The sequence below is a fragment of the Acipenser ruthenus genome, chromosome 6, assembly GCF_902713425.1.
Source record: "Acipenser ruthenus chromosome 6, fAciRut3.2 maternal haplotype, whole genome shotgun sequence".
Classification (NCBI taxonomy): domain Eukaryota; kingdom Metazoa; phylum Chordata; class Actinopteri; order Acipenseriformes; family Acipenseridae; genus Acipenser; species Acipenser ruthenus.
In genome coordinates, this window is record NC_081194.1 from 74,052,750 (window position 1) to 74,070,668 (window position 17,919).

Consider the following 17,919-nt stretch of genomic DNA (forward strand, 5'->3'; position numbering starts at 1 on the left):
ATTCTTATATGGCCCTTAATTTTAAGAACCAGTAAGCTTTTATGATAAGCATTTGATATCTCTCAGTTTTAAAACTATGGTTCACATCATAACATAGTGGAACGATCACAGTACTACCATTCAGTAATTGTAGGGCAGTATTGCCACGTGTGAAACCTTTAACAATAAAGCCAAAACAAAAATGCTTTTATTTGCTTCGAAATCATTTCAAACTGGTTAATAGACTAGTAAGCACTGGCAATATCAGCTCACTTTTATACGGTGCAAAATGTTTTAACTTTGTGATACCTGCACGATGCTTGCATTAATAGACGTGTCTACAGCTTATCAACAATAACAATCAACCATTTTGTTACAGACTTTCAACAAGTCTGACACAAACAATTTTGGCTGTTACTTAATTAAACCCTTGTAAAAAAAAAAACACACACACACACACAAAAATGCTTAACACAAAATTGGCTTCAACACTGCCATTCTCATATCCACTTTGATATCTGACACATTATTTCTCTTGTCCGGCTCTTTTTTAGTTTAATCTGTTCTGTATACCAGTCTGACACAGGACGGGATTGCTACGAGTCCTGTATGCAACCCTCTGATTGGTGGAAGTATTATTGGCGATCCAATCAAAATAGTCAATAAAGCTCAAATAAAGTATCTGCCCGTTATACGGTATATCCTAGGTTAAGATGTGAGCTGTAATTTAAAAAAAAAAAAGTAAATTAAACGCCCCCCCCCCCCCCCCCAGTTTGAGAACCACTGTTCTAAGGTACACTGTACACAGTACATACACATTCAATCAATCTATATTTTCACAATACATCACCGCAAATCACTTTACATGTGAAAATTATTAAATTAAGTATCAATTAGCAATAAAAAATGTACAACCAAATGTACCTTGATTGGGCAGGATTTAACTACAACTAAAATATTAAATCCCATTATCTGTGGGTTACAAGGCCAAAAGGTACAGTGATACCTTCTAAAAGCTTAACTAAGTATAGAATATCCTCTACTAAATGGTAAGCTCAGAGAACCGGTGTAGAGCATTACTGGATTAAAGTCTCAGTGTCAAGGAACTTCAGACAACAACACATAACCTTGAAGCAATGTAACTGGCATCAATATTAATAGCATTTTTTTTTTTTTCATTGCACCGTGAACCCTATATCATTACTTTAACTCTACTTAGATATTACTTAGGTAGACATCTATTAGGGGTGTGCAAAAACATGTTACTCATACTTGCTGTTGTCTTTAAGAAGTATTTAAAAATCGGCAGGTATTTTATTTTCATTTTTCAGTTTACAGCAGTAAAAAATGTCAGCGCCCCAGATGAGAGAAAAATATTCTCACAAATCGGCTTTTAAAAAACTCAATGCAGAAGTTAATTGCCATTGATTGGTACTCAACTGTAAACAGGAGTGAGGATAGCTTTTCTGGTTTTGAAATCAACACGCGAATGAATGGATTTATTGAAAGACAATTCTGAGTACGAGTAATGGGTTTTTGCACATCTCTAACCTCTACTTTAATAACTACAGACAATCACAGTGCCAAACTCTTGTGGGTTTACAAAGTTGCATACAAGGATGACTAACAATTGTTTTGGCCACTTCTCATCAGGATAGATAATGTCAAACTTCAGCAGATTTCATTTCAGATTTCATTACATGGAAGATCATTTCTTGACCCTTTTTCCGAGTAGCCTACTGACAATAAACAAACACAAGTAGTTATTTCTTATTCGCTGTCAACAGCCAGTCTGAACATAGCCTAATACAATGCATTACTTAAAGATGGTTTCAATGACACAGTGCCTGATTCTACTGCAGCACACCCTCAGATTGTAATCTTATTTTTTCTTTCCATATAATGAAAATATACACTGACCTTCTCTCTGGGCTCTTTCTTACAAACGTATAACAGACAACTCTAATGCTAATATTCTCTCAGGTTATTAAGTGAAGCAAATGCCAATTTCTTAAACAAAAACTAGAAATTTGAGAACAAAAACAGAGCATCCACTGGGTTGTAATCAAAGGGGAATGTCATATCTTTGAAATTCGGATAAGGACTGAGATCAAACTTGGACAGATGACCTACCCTAGGTGCCAGTAGCTGAACTGGGGTTTGAATCCAGGATTCCCACTATAGATGCCTAATAAGGAGATGTTAATTTCAATAAATCCACTACAGCCCCTGCTGTGAAGCAGGCAGTCAGGCATGATGCATGGTCAAGAGCAAATCAATGACATAAGATTACACAGATACTTTCTCTGTCACTGGATTAACTCACTACAGGGTACAGCTGTGACACTACCAAATAGGCTTCAAGTGGAATAGCTTTAACAATTACACGGATATTCTCCAACTACACTAAGTACATGCAAGATTGATGGTACTTACAGAACAAAAAGAAAAAAGCAAAGCACGATTTTAAGTTCAGTTCTCTCTCATGATAAATATGAAGACAGTATCAGACACATCGGCCACGTTCCCAAACTGGAGGGTGACGACCCTGTGCATTTTCTAAAATGTGTATAAATTGTAAATATTGTGTTGTGTTTTATCTTCCTGGTTTTTGCCACTCAAGACATATGAGAATGTGGCAGGAATGGGGATTGACCAATAATGACTTTACTGATCAGCCTGCTACTGTAGGTAGGTGAATATAAAATAGAATGCAGAAAGCATGTGTGTCTTTCAAATAGTGCTGGAACGAGCGTGGAGTTTTCAAACAAATACTCAGATATTCCTTCATTTTGAATTAGCTGGAAAACAAGAGATACATTTGTACCATATTAAAGGAAGAAAAAAAATCTTGGGAGTAAAACAAACCCAATTTCAGACGTCATTTAAGCATTGGTTTCCCAGGCATGGTATCTTTTTGCTACACAATAATAAATTCTGCTAAAGCAATGAATATGAACATGGCCTTTTTTCCACCAAATATATTTCAAGCAGTGTTTGTTTGAATATTCAAATGATTGTCCCGGCACTACTGACAAAACTGCATGAGATCCACATAGTGAATGGGAGACATTCTTTGTCTCTTACTAAATATGAAGAATCACTATGAAGTACAACATATATTTTAAAAAAAAAATGCTCAGCATCAGTTTTTCAGTCTGGCATGATTTTCACTTTGCAACTGCTCAAAATTACATTTTAGGAAATAATTCTGTGTTAAATGTGATGTGTCAGGGCTCCCGAGCGGCACATCTGGTAAATGCAATCCACATGGAGTGCAGGATGCGCCCTATAGCCTGGAGGTCGCCGGTTCGAGTCCAGGCTATTCCACAGTTCATACTTCCCTTTTTTGATTTGCATCTACACATAAATCTAACAGCAACCATAAACCTTACTCAAAACTTTCAACCTAAATGTAACCTTCCATCAGATTGCAAAACAGATATTCTCTGTACAACAGATGGTAGTCAGTCTGAGATTTTAGTACCAGTCGAAGCGACAATTTGCATTTCATGCACACTCCTTATATAATTGGCAATTAGCAATAGAAAAAAAATCCCTTTGCATAAAAAAGTGGAAAATACTATAATATAATTTTTATTGTATTTTATTTTTTACAGCTGGAGGGGAGGACTTGACTATAAATATGTAGAGGAACAGGCAGTACAGCATCTGAAAGCACACATTATTAGCGCACACCATGTATAACAGTGTAAAAAAAAAACAAGACTGCACAACTTTTTCCACCTCTGATCTGAAGGCCAGTGGTGCTTGTTTGTAGCACAAGATCAAATCAATTGAACATCAATGCACAGCCCACAATTGTAATAGGAATTTGGGCTGCATTACAAAGGCTGGCTGATCTTACATGCAGGGAAACAACGTACCGTAGATTCACTCCTGATGCACTGAACAGTGAGTCAAATGGAAAACCACTTAGCTGGTGAGTGTCAGGATGTGTGGGGGGGAGGGGGGGGGACAACTTCAAAGCAGGAACTATGACATATTAATAGGAGGATTTATTGGCCATTTCTTCCAACATCCTCTTCCAAGTCTGCTGGAAAAAATAGTTCATGCCAAGAATAAACATGGGATGCAAGACAATGTCCTGGTACCGTAATCATAGGAAATAGCCGTACACCATTGCAAAGCGCACTACAATGCATTTCACGCACTTTTTGTCAATCCTCATTGTTTGGATCTCGTTATGTGCCATTCACATAGATTTAAATAACAAAAGCACTGCTTATACTGTAGTAATCGCTCTTACTAATCCACCAATCGACTGTTTTCACCACATTACCTTGCCATTCACATAGATTTTAATTTAAAAAAAGGCAGCACCTGACTTTATTAAAAGCTTGCCAGATCGATCAATCAGCTGTTTGCACCTCGTTACTGAGCGATTACCCCTGCACTGTACCTTGGCTATTTAATCCCTGTACGCAGTGTCGGGTTTACAGTTTGAAAAAACAGCACTGACTAATAGCAAGCAAGCAAGGGTGGAAAGATAAATGCGATGAGCATCAGCACAAATAAAATGTCTCTGTTAGATGCTGTGCGCTTGCTAAAGCATGCTTGAAACTCTGTCCTTCAGCAAATAATTAAACATTGCTTCAAAAAAGCTGTTTTTTCTGTAGTTGAGTAGGAGTGCTGACGAAAATACAACCGAAACTGAAACTCTGACAACACCAGAGGGGATGTCAGAGGAAGAATTTTCAGCTGTGTCACCTTGGCGACCAGGACACTCTGCCTGAAACAGACACCCATGACGTTAAGCGTGCGTGTTGCGCTTTTAACACTGTGGCGTGCTATGCAGCAGCATCCGAATATAGCCGAATTGGGATTTTTTAGAAAACACTGACAAAGCTTGCAAAAAAAGACCAGATGCAAATGCAAATCACAGAGTTCTTCGCTGGAAACAATTTGCAGTAATGTAGTCTACCTGTACTGTACATTTCTGCACTTGCATTACTTTTTTGCATTTTTTATTATATTCATCGGTTTTAATAAAAAAATGTTATTAGTGTAATGAGTGTCTTAATAAAGATTTTTAACCATATACACGCTTGTTTGTTTTGTTTACTGTACTGGTGATTGGGGGACATTTTGAATGTCAGGTTATTGTGTGGAAGTTTATACCATCCATCGCTTACTGCGGGTGAATCACGTTAACACAAACGTGCCCGTTCTAAGTGGTGGCGACTGTAATTATATATATATATATATATATATATATATATATATATATATATATAGAAAATCCGGAACTGGGTACCCGCCGTGAAAAATACCCAGGTACCCGCATCTTTTTCACGTAAAAAAAGAAAAAAAATCACATATATTAATGTTTTAAGTGCATGATGCATATTTAAATACTATACAGTACACATACATTTAGTCCCTTCAGATCTGTAGACTTGTGTAACCTTTTTCAGTACTGGAAACATCGAAATAATAATAATAATAATAATAATAATAATAATAATAATAATAAATACAGTTATCAATGTTAACTGCGCATCATGTTGCGGGATTCTTTGCAACATATATTGGCCATATTCCGCTGTTGTTATTGTTGTTAACATGGCTGTTATGTTCAGTTTTAAAACTAATGCAGTAGTACTGCACCGCTGTTATGTTATGGACTGTCGCAATAGCAACCGTAAATTGAGCCAGCTTGGTTTTGACGGCAGTCACAAAAGACACATGTGCGTCTGTTTGGTTGTAACAATAAAGTGCTGTTCCTGATCACTAAATTCTGTCTTGTGAATACATAACAATGGCATCAAAGCAAAGCATTGGGTGGAATTTCTTTACCAAGCAGGAGAAAATTAAATTTGCAAACTCTGCCAAGGAAATATTTCATTCAAAGGAGGAACTTACTTAATGTGCTCCACATTATTTTATTTTTATTATATTTATTTGCTTATTTATTTTTTAATAAAAGGCTACTTATTTTATCTTTTTGGTAAGAAACTAGATCTAAGCATTCCATATTGGAAGCCAGACGGTTATTATTACTGGATCACAGAGTTATCACTGACATAAACCCAACAGGATGTTGTTATGTTGTTTTCTTTTCGATTTAGTTCCTGAGAAGAATAGTCGCCGCTGATATTATTATTGAGGTGTACCTGCCGCTCACTTTGTGTTATTGTTTTCTGTAAAACGTTGATATCCTGTCAGTTAAAGGCTTAATGCAAAAGCTTGTTTTAACATTGTCTTTATTACGCCGGCCAGAGACGCATGCTTACAACTGTATTGTCATATTTTCTACATTTTCTTTAAATTCTCAAATTAATAAATCGAACCCCCCCCCCCCCCCACACACACACACATACACACACATCAAATGAATGTGTGACTTGTCAATTATACATCAATTTTAGTATGAGGTATAGTAATTGACTCATCTTACTAGACCCACTTTTCTTTGCTTTTTCTACTGATCCCTCCTATGTGTCACCTATGAGTTATCTATGTTATTATTACCATAACTGAATGCAGTCAGAATAGTTTAAAATACAGTCATTTGGCATCACAGATTTTAATTAGGTTGACTAGAGGACCTTACCTTCTTCCAAAAGCCTATGTTTTATCCTACTGATTAAATTATTAATTTAAAGTATCTTTTTTAAAAGGCAGACAGGCACCGCGATAAAATTATTCTACCAAAACAACATATTAAACCCTACTTGAGCCTAGGATGTCTGTGTTATTTCAGGATTTTATTACTCTTAAATTGGGCTTGGGATATCCTAATCACATTGCTACTACGTCACAGGCACATTTAGATTGCAGACAGCTCTAGGCTAGCCTTGGAAAACACATCTGTGAGACACAGCACTGCTGTAGTTAAATGTTCAATAAAGCACCCCCTTACATACTACATACAGTAACAATCTATACTGCATCACTGACACAGCAATCAGAATTCACTTTTCCTCGGCACTTGGTGGGTGCCCTGTAATGTGGAATCCTGGTGTTAGGATACGTTTTAAACTTGCTATTGTTTCGTGGACTACTGGATTTCATCTGGAAAATGCATTTGACCCTATGCTGAAAACTGAACTCAAATAGGTTGTCAAAAGTTTCCTTTCCAAGGGCATGCAGCATCAACCTCATATATCAACCTCACAGTGTTAGCAGCTAATGACAGCAGGTGTCAAACTTCAGGAGGTCCTCCAGTTAATGCACAATGGGGAACAACAGCACAGAAGTGAACACAACAAAATGATCACCCCTCCTTTACAAATCCGCCAGAAGATTAGGTTTTTAATGACCACATCTCCAAACCTCTAAGGTTGTTTCTCAATTTACATTCCCCGGCAGAGTACATCACCATGAATGAATATATTAAACATGCAGCATTTACACTAATAACTTCTTCTTTTTAATGCAAATCCGCCCGCTCTATTCCCATGGAGCAGAATAGGATACTCAGTGGAGAGAATGTTCAAATGTTAATGCACCAGAGGTCTTAGAAGATTATAGAAAGGAAACCAAAAGAAAAGAAAAAAAACTTTTTCAATATAATGAGCAGAAGTGTGTGTGTAAACCAGCTGGGTGGGCTGTTCTAAAGTCCATGGCACACTTTTCCACGGTCGCAGAATCACGGAATTGGCATTTTGGGAATGGAATTCTGCTTTACAACGGTACCTTTAAAAAAAAAAAAAACTGTGCAAACAGTCTTTTACTGCTGTTATTCTACTATAAAAAAAATAATGGATTGCTTTGAAAACTACACTACCCAGAAGCCCAGCGATGATGCTTGTATAAAACGTTTTTGTATGTTTATTTGGATCATTGGATAACGAGAAAACAGGTGGTTTTGTGGGCGTTACGCTGATGGACTGTCTGTCTCTGTTGCGGCGTTGCCTGTGTGCTGTGTGGGTCAAGTTGTTTAAAAAAGCGACTAGCTGTTTTGTGAGAGTTCTATTCTGTGGAATTATTTTTGGAGTTGTATATACAGAAAAAGTGAAAAGTACCTGAAAAAAAATGATCGTCAACCCCTCGATTAAAAAAAACTTAATTGAATTTATGTATTCTTTTATTTAGTTATTAATTTCCCTCCTCCTCCCCCTCCTCTGATCTCTCTATCTCTGTTCCTCTGGAATCTACCACACTCTCTCCCTCTTCCTCCGCTAAGAACCTTGGAGTCACCCTGGACCCCTGCCTCTCTTATTCCCAGCACATCTCCACTCTGGCACGCACTTGTAGATTCTTCCTGAGCAACATCCGAAGAATCCGACCCTTCCTCACCAACTATGCTACCCAGCTCCTGGTCCAGGCCCTGGTACTCTCCCGCCTAGACTACTGCAACTCCCTCCTGGCTGGCCTCCCTGCGTCCGCCACCCGTCCGCTCCAGCTCATCCAGAACTCCGCTGCCCGCCTGGTGTTCTCTCTGCCTCGCTTCGCCCACGCTACTCCACTACTCCGCTCGCTCCACTGGCTCCTGATCACCGCTCGCATCCAGTTCAAGACTCTTGTACTAGCCTACAGATGCCTTGACCAGACTGCACCCAGCTACCTCCAGACCCTCATCTCTCCCTACACCCCCACTCGATCTCTCCGCTCCGCTTGCACTAGAAGACTGGCTCTACCACCGCTACGCTCCCCTGCCTCCAGAGCCCACTCCTTCTCCACCCTTGCTCCGCAGTGGTGGAATGACCTTCCTACAGATGTCAGGACTGCCCAGTCCCTGACCACATTCCGGCGCCTCCTTGAGACTCACCTCTTCAAACAGCACCTGTAGAACTCCTCTGTTTGTATCCTGGGACACTATCACCCTTCATTTAAATGTGCTTTATTTTGCTCTTATCTGCCCCCTATTTTACTGCATTTAATCCTGTACTTCAGAATACTGTAATCTGCCAAGTGTTTAACCTGTAGTATTTTTGTACTTAATCATATCCTGATGTAACTTTCACTATTTAATCATATCCTGATGTAACTATCACTATTATCTACTGTATTATTGAATTGTGGTTTGTCACACTTGAACAAAAATTATTGTATTTCTTGCTCTTATTGTATTACTTGTATTGTAACACTTGAATGCATTTGTATTTGCTTGCGATTGTAAGTCGCCCTGGATAAGGGCGTCTGCTAAGAAATAAATAATAATAATAATAATAATTGCAAATCCGTCACTCCTTCACCCGCTCAACACAAGGAAATGGCACGATGGTTGAGGTGAAACCTTTAGTTTTATAACTTATTATTTCTAATTTATCATTAACTCCTTAATAACACTATGTACTTATGTGATTTTTAGTTTTTCTCACTCGTGTTGCTATAAGATGGCTCTCTCTACTCTAGCTACTGTAGTAAGATCAGAAAATGGTGAAAATTGTAGATTCAACAATGGTGGACCAATAAATACTTATTTATTTTACCAACTGTACCGAACACAAAGCCAATGTGTTTATTGTGCAATGAATGTGTGTCAGTAGTTAAGGAATACAATATGAAAAGGCATTTTTAACCAAACAAGGAGGTTTGGGAAATACGTATCCAGAGGGCACAGTAGTTAGAAGCTCAAAAGTAGAAGCGCTGATCTCTTCTTAACAGTTATACTATTAATATGCAACATACATTTTAAAATGTTTGTAATGATACTCCATTACATTCTCACACTATTATTATTATTAAAGTGCTTTTCATATGGTGAAATATGTAAGTCTTGTTCAATGTATGAACGTTAAGTTATGTAATATTTATTATTGCTTAAAAATGTGCAGAGTAAAATACTCTGGTCCACCTACTCCTAACCTTTTTCCAATCTGGACCCCTTAAATTAAAAAAACTAGTTGAAGAGCCCTGCTCTAACTAAGGCAACTCTATCTGTCCAGGGTATAGGAGAAACACATGCAAGCAGTTTTACAGCAAGTACAGCATAAACCAGTCTCGTTGTTGCAGATGAAACTACAGATGGAGAGATAAGTGTCCCGAACATTGTATTTAATTTGTAATTTTATGAAAATTGTTTATTTTTGTAATAATACCCCTCGTATTTGACTAGGCTGTATATTGTAATGCCAGCAATAAGCTGTTTTTCAAAACACCTTTATTTGTTGACTGACATACTGTACATTGTTACTAGTGGATTGTTTTAAGAAAGATTTTTCCTGAAAACTACAGTATCTCAGGGACTTAAATAATAAAAAAATAAATTCAATAGATTTTTATTGTCAAAATGTTATTTATGTTCAAATTACATTGTTAATTCTTAATAAATTGGTAAAAACGGAATTGGTCATTTTGAAAAAAGGAATTTGCCATTCCCAAGAATGGAAAATCAGGAGCCCTACTTCTATTCAGAAAGGCCGGAACCCTGAAAACACTATATCATAAAGACCTGTGTTGAAGAGCTGGAACTGTGGAAGACAGGGGGATCTCAGTCCGGAACCCTGAAAACACTATATCATAAAGACCTGTGTTGAAGAGCTGGAACTGTGGAAGACAGGGGGATCTCAGTCCGGAACCCTGAAAACACTATATCATAAAGACCTGTGTTGAAGAGCTGGAACTGTGGAAGACAGGGGGATCTCAGTCCGGAACCCCGAAAACACTATATCATAAAGACCTATGTTGAAGAGCTGGAACTGTGGAAGACAGGGGGATCTCAGTCCGGAACCCTGAAAACACTATATCATAAAGACCTATGTTGAAGAGCTGGAACTGTGGAAGACAGGGGGATCTCAGTTGCCTTTTTGTTTTTGTTGTTGTTGTTGTTGTTTTGTTAAAAATTGTTTTCCGGTACATTGGAAAATGATTTACCAGCACTCTTCACTGGCAACTGTATTAATTAATTAATAAATAAATTAATAAATAAATAAATAAATAAATAAAAATTGCACCCATATAAAATCCATTTTTATTTGAATTTGTAAACCTGTATTGGATTGCAGTCATACAAATACCAAGGAATGACCCTGGAAAAGTACAGTGTTGACACTGACACTGACAGAATGCATTTACACATGTTTAAATTGTGAACCAGTATGTGGATAAAACCAGAAAAAAAAAACATCAAACTCGTGGGGAGATGGTATTTCATTATCAAATATGCTCCATTTTGCACCTTCGTTTTATTCAACAAGTAGCCTTTTCTTTTGTTTCCAAAATGAAGGCTTGTGACAGAGATCAAATGATTCTTCGTGTTAGATTTCCCTACCGACCTGTAAGGGCACTGTGTACTGGATGGCTCAACATCCACCATCACCGGGACCAAGTCCAAGACCTCCTAGACCGCCGAACACAATGGGCAACCTTGCCCCCCCTCCATGGAGATCAAGGTTGGGCCCCAGCTGGGGTAGAGTTGTTGCCCCTGCCCTGTTGCCATACCAGCAACGGGACAGATATTTAACCTCTGCTCCCTCCTTCCTCCCTACCTGTTTTAGATCCCACCACCTGGGATACCAGGTCAAGTTATGCCCATCTGCAATGGAGGGTAACGTGGCGACATACAATTTGGCATCCGAAGCAGGTAAGCAAAGGAAAAATGATCAGGAGGGGCCTTGTATTGTTAATGTGATTTTGGGAAATGTGAAAACCCATGCATTAGTGGACACAGGGTGTGGGCAGACCTTAATTATTATTATTATTATTATTATTTATTTCTTAGCAGACGCCCTTATCCAGGGCGACTTACAATCGCAAGCAAATACAAATACATTCAAGTGTTACAATATAAGTCATACAATAAGAACAAGAAATACAATAATTCTCAAGTGTGACAAACCACAATTCAATAATACAGCAGATAATAGTGATAGTTACATCAGGATATGATTAAGTACAAAATACTACAGATTAAACACTTGGGAGATTACAATATTCTGAGGTACAGGATTAAATGCAGTAAAATAGGGGGCAGATAAGAGCAAAATAAAGCATATTTAAATGAAGGGTGATAGTGTCCCAGGATACAACAGAGGAGTTCTACAGGTGCTGTTTGAAGAGGTGAGTCTTAAGGAGGCGCCGGAATGTGGTCAGGGACTGGGCAGTCCTGACATCTGTAGGAAGGTCGTTCCACCACTGCGGAGCAAGGGTGGAGAAGGAGCGGGCTCGGGAGGCAGGGGAGCGTAGCGGAGGTAGAGCCAGTCTTCTAGTGCAGGCGGAGCGGAGAGGTCGAGTGGGGGTGTAGGGAGAGATGAGGGTCTGGAGGTAGCTGGGTGCAGTCTGATCAAGGCATCTGTAGGCCAGTACAAGAGTCTTGAACTGGATGCGAGCGGTGATCGGGAGCCAGTGGAGCGAGCGGAGTAGTGGAGTAGCGTGGGCGAAGCGAGGTAGAGAGAACACCAGGCGAGCAGCAGAGTTCTGGATGAGCTGGAGCGGACGGGTGGCGGACGCAGGGAGGCCAGCCAGGAGGGAGTTGCAGTAGTCTAGGCGGGAGAGTACCAGGGCCTGGACCAGGAGCTGGGTAATTAACCCTTTGCGGTCCATTGTCGGACCTAGTCCGACATTGCAATTATTCCTATCTGGTCCATTGTCGGACCCTGTCCGACATCATCAAAAAAACACAAAAAACGGGTTTCTAGTCGTTTTTTCTCCGGAAAAAGCCGAGAAATCCATTCAATGGCCGAGTGGGAGCAACAGGAGCCGAGACAAGCCGATTTAAAAAAAAAAAAAAAGGCGTATCTCATGATTAGTCATACCTGCCCCTGGCGTCCCATATGGGCGGTCATAAGGAAACAAGCTGGCTGATACTGCATCAGCGCACAGAGACTATCACAGACATTTTCAGAGCTTTTTTGAGATGTTATAGTAATAAAATAATGACTTGGATTGTATTATTGAGGAGTTTGGTGATAAAACGAGTGATCAGGAGATGATTGATCGGTGTGTACGACTATTATTATTATTATTATTATTTATTTCTTAGCATATGTGAAAGCAATAGTGAATGAAAGGGTGGGGCGGCGCTGGAGATGCCTAGTGAGTGCTTTGTTGATATGCAGGGCCATTTAAACCCGGTTGACTGTGAAAAAAAAACACTTTTAAACAGTGCGTCTAAAATTAACTGCGCGCGTGAAAATAAATTGGACCTGACGCGCCTGACACGCACTTAATAAATGGACTGCAAAGGGTTAAGGCAGCTCTCTTGGTGGCTATCTCCTGTATTCATGGAGACATGGCGACATACCCCATAGGACTGATAAAACGTCACCTAGTAGTTGGGGTGGCAGAAAGGCTACCACAACCAGTAATTCTGGGCCGAGACTGGCCAAACTATAATCGACAGCACACGTAAACGTGACAAGAAAAGAAAGGGAAATAATTGGTGATATTTTCCCCCCTTTTTCATCCAAGAAAAACACATAAAGACAGACGGATAGGAAAATGGGAGGGAACATTAATGAGACAAGGCTGGGGTCTGGTGGGAGACTGCTCCAATGGTAACAAACACCAGCCAAAGGGGGTCGAAATGCAGTGTGACCGAGAGGGCGAGGTTACTGGGCCATCTAGGGCCATCTACTCCAGCCCCTCTCAATATACCGGACATGTGGCCCTCAATCATGGACATAGTGTGGGGCCAACACAACAACCCCTCAATAGTGCACACTTGGGGACAGGTCCGGTCTATTGAAGGTAAGGATGCTGAAGGTGGTGGGGCGCTAGTATTTCCACACTTCATTATTAAGGGGCAATTATTGTATAGGGTAAACCTTGCCATGGACACATAAGGTCATGAGGCTGGCACATAATATCCCTTTTGCGGGGGACCTCGGAGCCGATAAAACAAGGGAATGAGTATTGGCTCGATTTTATTAGGTAGGGCTTTATAATGAAGTGATGAAATATGTAGCCACATACCCAGGCTACCAGAGAGTAGTGCTGAGTCAAGATTTGGTCAGTCGTTTGGCCCAGGACAACCTCAAATCAGCTCAGCACTGGGAACAACAGCATTAAAATCAAAATGCGACCAGGAGACAAAGTAATGCTGCTGCTTCCCTCATCAGAATCGAAACTATGAGCTAAATAGCAGGGGCCATATGAAGTGATTCGGGCTATAGGAAAGGTGAATTATGAAATTAGACAGCCCGATTGCCATAACGAAAGAGAAATTTAGCATGTAAATTTATTAAAACCCTGGCAGGCAAGGCAGCCTTATTTATAGCCCCAGGCAAAGTAGAGAATGATTTAGGCCCTAGTCTAGAGTCCTCTAGCACTAAAGACATTTCAATGGGGGAACAGTTACTTCCTGATCAGCAACGAGAGCTGTGTAAGTTAATTGAGGAGTTCAATTATGTTTTTTTTTTCTGACTTGCCCGGTAGAATAAACCTTGTTGAATATGCCATTATCTCTCTGCCAGGTGTACAAGAGAGACCTTGCCGGATCCCAGAAAGTCGACGAAGTGACATTAGCAAAGAGGTATGGGTGATGCTCGAACTTGGGGTGATTGAGCCTTCCAGGAGTAAGTGGTGCAGTCCAATTCTGATAGTGGCCAAAAAGGACAGCACCAAGCGCTTCTGCGTTGATTTCTGTAAGGTAAATGCTATTGCCAAGTTCGATGCATAACCCATGCCTCGGGTCAACAAGCTTCTCGATAGACTGGGAACGGCTGGGTTTATCTCCACTTTGGACCTGACAAAGGGAGACTGGCGGATCCCATTAACCCGCAGTTCTAGAGAGAAAACCTCATTTTCAACACCAGAAGGGCTGTTCCATTTCACAACCATGCCGTTTGGGCTTCATGGTGCACCCGCTGCCTTTCAGAGACTGATGGACCAGGTTTTACACCCACAACGTGAATATGCGGCAGTCTCTAAGGGTAGCCAAGCTGACAGCTAACTTGAGAAAATGTGTGTTTGCCAAAACAGAGACTCAGTATTTGGGATCTGTAATGGGGAATGGAAGGGTGAAACCCATTGTCACCAAGGTCCAGGCTTTGGTGGACACGGCAATCCCCAAAACCAAGGCTCAGGTGAAGTCTCTACTGGGGTTAGCCGTTTATTACTGAAGATTCATCCCAGAGTATGCCACAGTGGTCAATCCCTTAGTTGACCTCATCAAAAAGACCGCACCAAATTCAATTAAGTGGTCAGTAGAATGTCAGGGGGAGTTTGATACTATTAAGCAGAGACTCTGCCAGGTCCCCACTCTCATCACTCCAGACGTCACTAAGATTCAACTTCCACACCAATGTGTCGGATGTTGGTTTGGGTGCAGTCTTGTCCCAAACGGTAGACGGAGTAGAACACCCCATCCTGTACCTCAGTAAAAAGATGCTCCCTCGTGAGCGCAACTACTCCGTGGTCGAAAAGGAGTGTTTGGCCATTAAATGGGCTACTCACTCTTTACGCTACTACTTGCTGGGACATTCATTTGATCTCGTCACAGACCACGCCCCACTCAAGTGGTTGAGCACAATGAAGGACAGCAATGCTCAGGTGGTATCTGGCATTGCAGCCCTTCATGTACCACATGGTACACCGTGCGGGGAAAGACCACCAAAATGCGGATTTTTCCCGGGAGGGGGGAGTAATGGGAGAAGTAGATTTAGCCGAGTGTTCCTTCAGCTCCACTCTGATCGGTGGGATACGTGACAGATCGAATGATTCTTGGTGTTAGATCTCCCTCCCGACCTGTAAGGGCGCTGTGTAAAGGGAACAGAGTACCCTACACTAAATCATCGACCCAGAAGGGAAACGATGCGACAGCCAAGAATTGGAGGAACTGTTGCAATCGTTAACCGGGGGTCATGGTTGACGGTATTTAAGGGGACGTAGTTAAGTGATCTGTTCCTTTGTAATCGTTAATGGTAAATGGAAGGAGAACTGTGTTGTAAATCGTGAATATTTGTTTGTTTTGTTCTGTCGTGTCTAAATAATGTCACTGTTTGTTATTAGAGGGCTGAACCACTGTACTTTGTATCACTGAAGAACTGTACTGTCACTATGAGCACTAGAGCAAGAACTGTGGAATGTGTTTGTGTTACGTGTGGGTGAAAAAGAACGGGACTATTATTATTTCGGGGCCAACCCGCACATTACAAATAAATCAATACACAGCGTTGTATTGCTTCTCATTGTTTATTGTTTACTATTGTTTGTCATCAGGCAATTGGATTAAAAAAAACACCACAATTGCACCTGGATTATCGTTGTCTATCTGATTACTGAGCACCTGTACACTGTTAACCGCTTTGCCACAATGCTGTACACACTACATTTTTCTGGAACCTACACCTGCCAAGGCGGTGACAACTGTTGCGTGCAAATTGCGTAAAAAGTACAGTTTCTCTTTTAATTTAAAGCCAATTAGTGCAGAACGAATTGTGCACCACATCACACAGAGCAGGATAATGTTGAAGCTATTTTTAACATGCATTGTCCAATTTTTACAGCATTAAATAAACATATTTTAATGATCCTGCCTTGATAAGTAGTGTGCAAAATGAATCACATAAACGTGCGCCTAAGTAGTAGAGAACAGATGGCTTTCTGGAATATTGTTATATTATTATTCATAGTGAGTAATGCAAAACGCAATACAATGACACAGTGCTAAACTGACAAGTGTCTGTTCGTTGATGGCAAATCCCTGCCCCTCCACAGACCAATATCCCCTGGGTCCCTGCAGAACAAAACAGTGTAGCCTGGGGGTTTGGGTAAGCTGGTTTAAAATGCATTAGATATTAAACTCTCGATCTAGCGGTCTTTCTGTTTAATGTCCTGTTTAAATACTTTTATTATAAACATGGAGTTTATTATTATTATTATTATTATTATTATTATTATTATTATTATTATTATCATCAACCGACTTGGTTGAACGTGAACTGTCAATACCGATTACATTATACCCATGTCAGCATAACCCAAGGAATGTAACTTTTATATTTTACTATCAATGTAACCTGAATTCTTAAACTGTTTTTCAAGTTTTAATAGCGAAATGACAGGCCAGTGTGGTTTAATAGAAATGCAGACGTACCCACCGCAAAGAACTCGCGGGGATGCAGTACATGCCAGCTATCTTGCGATGCAGCCAAGCGGTCTGAAAGTTTCACCTTGACGTAAAAACCTTCATTTAGTTGTCATACAATGCTTCCTATCTGTCAAAACACTAAAGCATCAACTTAAGAAACTGACATGCCTTTATGGTAATAAGTGCAACCGCTATTACACTTAAAGTTTACTAGCACATCTCACTGTATATACAGTATGTTAATTTCAATTTCGGACGCCACTGATTCCAGAACACAGACATTGATGAGAAAAAACAATAAGACAGTTACTTACCGACTTCTTCACAAAGATTTTTTTTTTTTGGTTTCTATTTAGGAGATCGGCTGAACATGTAAACTGTTGCGTTCTTTGCTTTCTTTCCTTCTTTGCTAACACATTAATTTAATTCAAAAGAAGAAAATGAAAATGACTAGAATCCTCCCGGTGAATCAGCAACGAAAACAAGAACGAGAATGCCAAGTTGGTAACAACAGTAACACAGAAAGTCTTTTGAAGAAAGAAAAACTGTCTCGGAGTAGTAAAGCTGTTACTTTATCTCTGTCAAGCAGGTTCAATAGACAGCATTTGTTAAAGAGACTGTTTGCTCAGCAACAGAAGCTCTGTTACATGTCAGGAAAGAACGGCTACAGACCGAGCTCAGTACCTTGTAACTTGTTAATGGACCCTCCCAATCTGAGTGAGATGAGGGGTTGGGGGTAAAACACTCTCGTTCTGTGTTTACCATTTTCCATGATTTACTGTCATTTTGGAGAAGGCAGTAAATGGTAACCTTGAATCATCATTATAAATCTAAAATGTTTAGGCTTCAGTTTCATACTAAGCAAACTTTATTTATTTATTTATTTATTTTTTTAGACGTTTCTGAAATATCCCCCTCACAAAGATTTAGTACATTCCACCTCTTTCCTCGCTCTCCTGTACATAATCACAAACAGCGTGAGCAGTCAGGAAGTACAC

The 17,919-nt window shown here is 40.0% G+C and overlaps 1 protein-coding gene across 1 annotated transcript in view; it reads right to left on the reverse strand.

The window, feature by feature from the left end:
* Positions 1-17,617, reverse strand: part of LOC131737346 (hippocalcin-like protein 1) — a 43,340-nt gene extending 25,723 nt beyond the window's left edge. The window contains exon 1 of the mRNA XM_059025796.1: positions 17,236-17,617. The gene's annotated coding sequence lies outside the window, so the exon portion shown is untranslated. The remainder of the gene's footprint in view (positions 1-17,235) is intronic.
* Between the last annotated feature and the right edge of the window lie 302 nt (positions 17,618-17,919).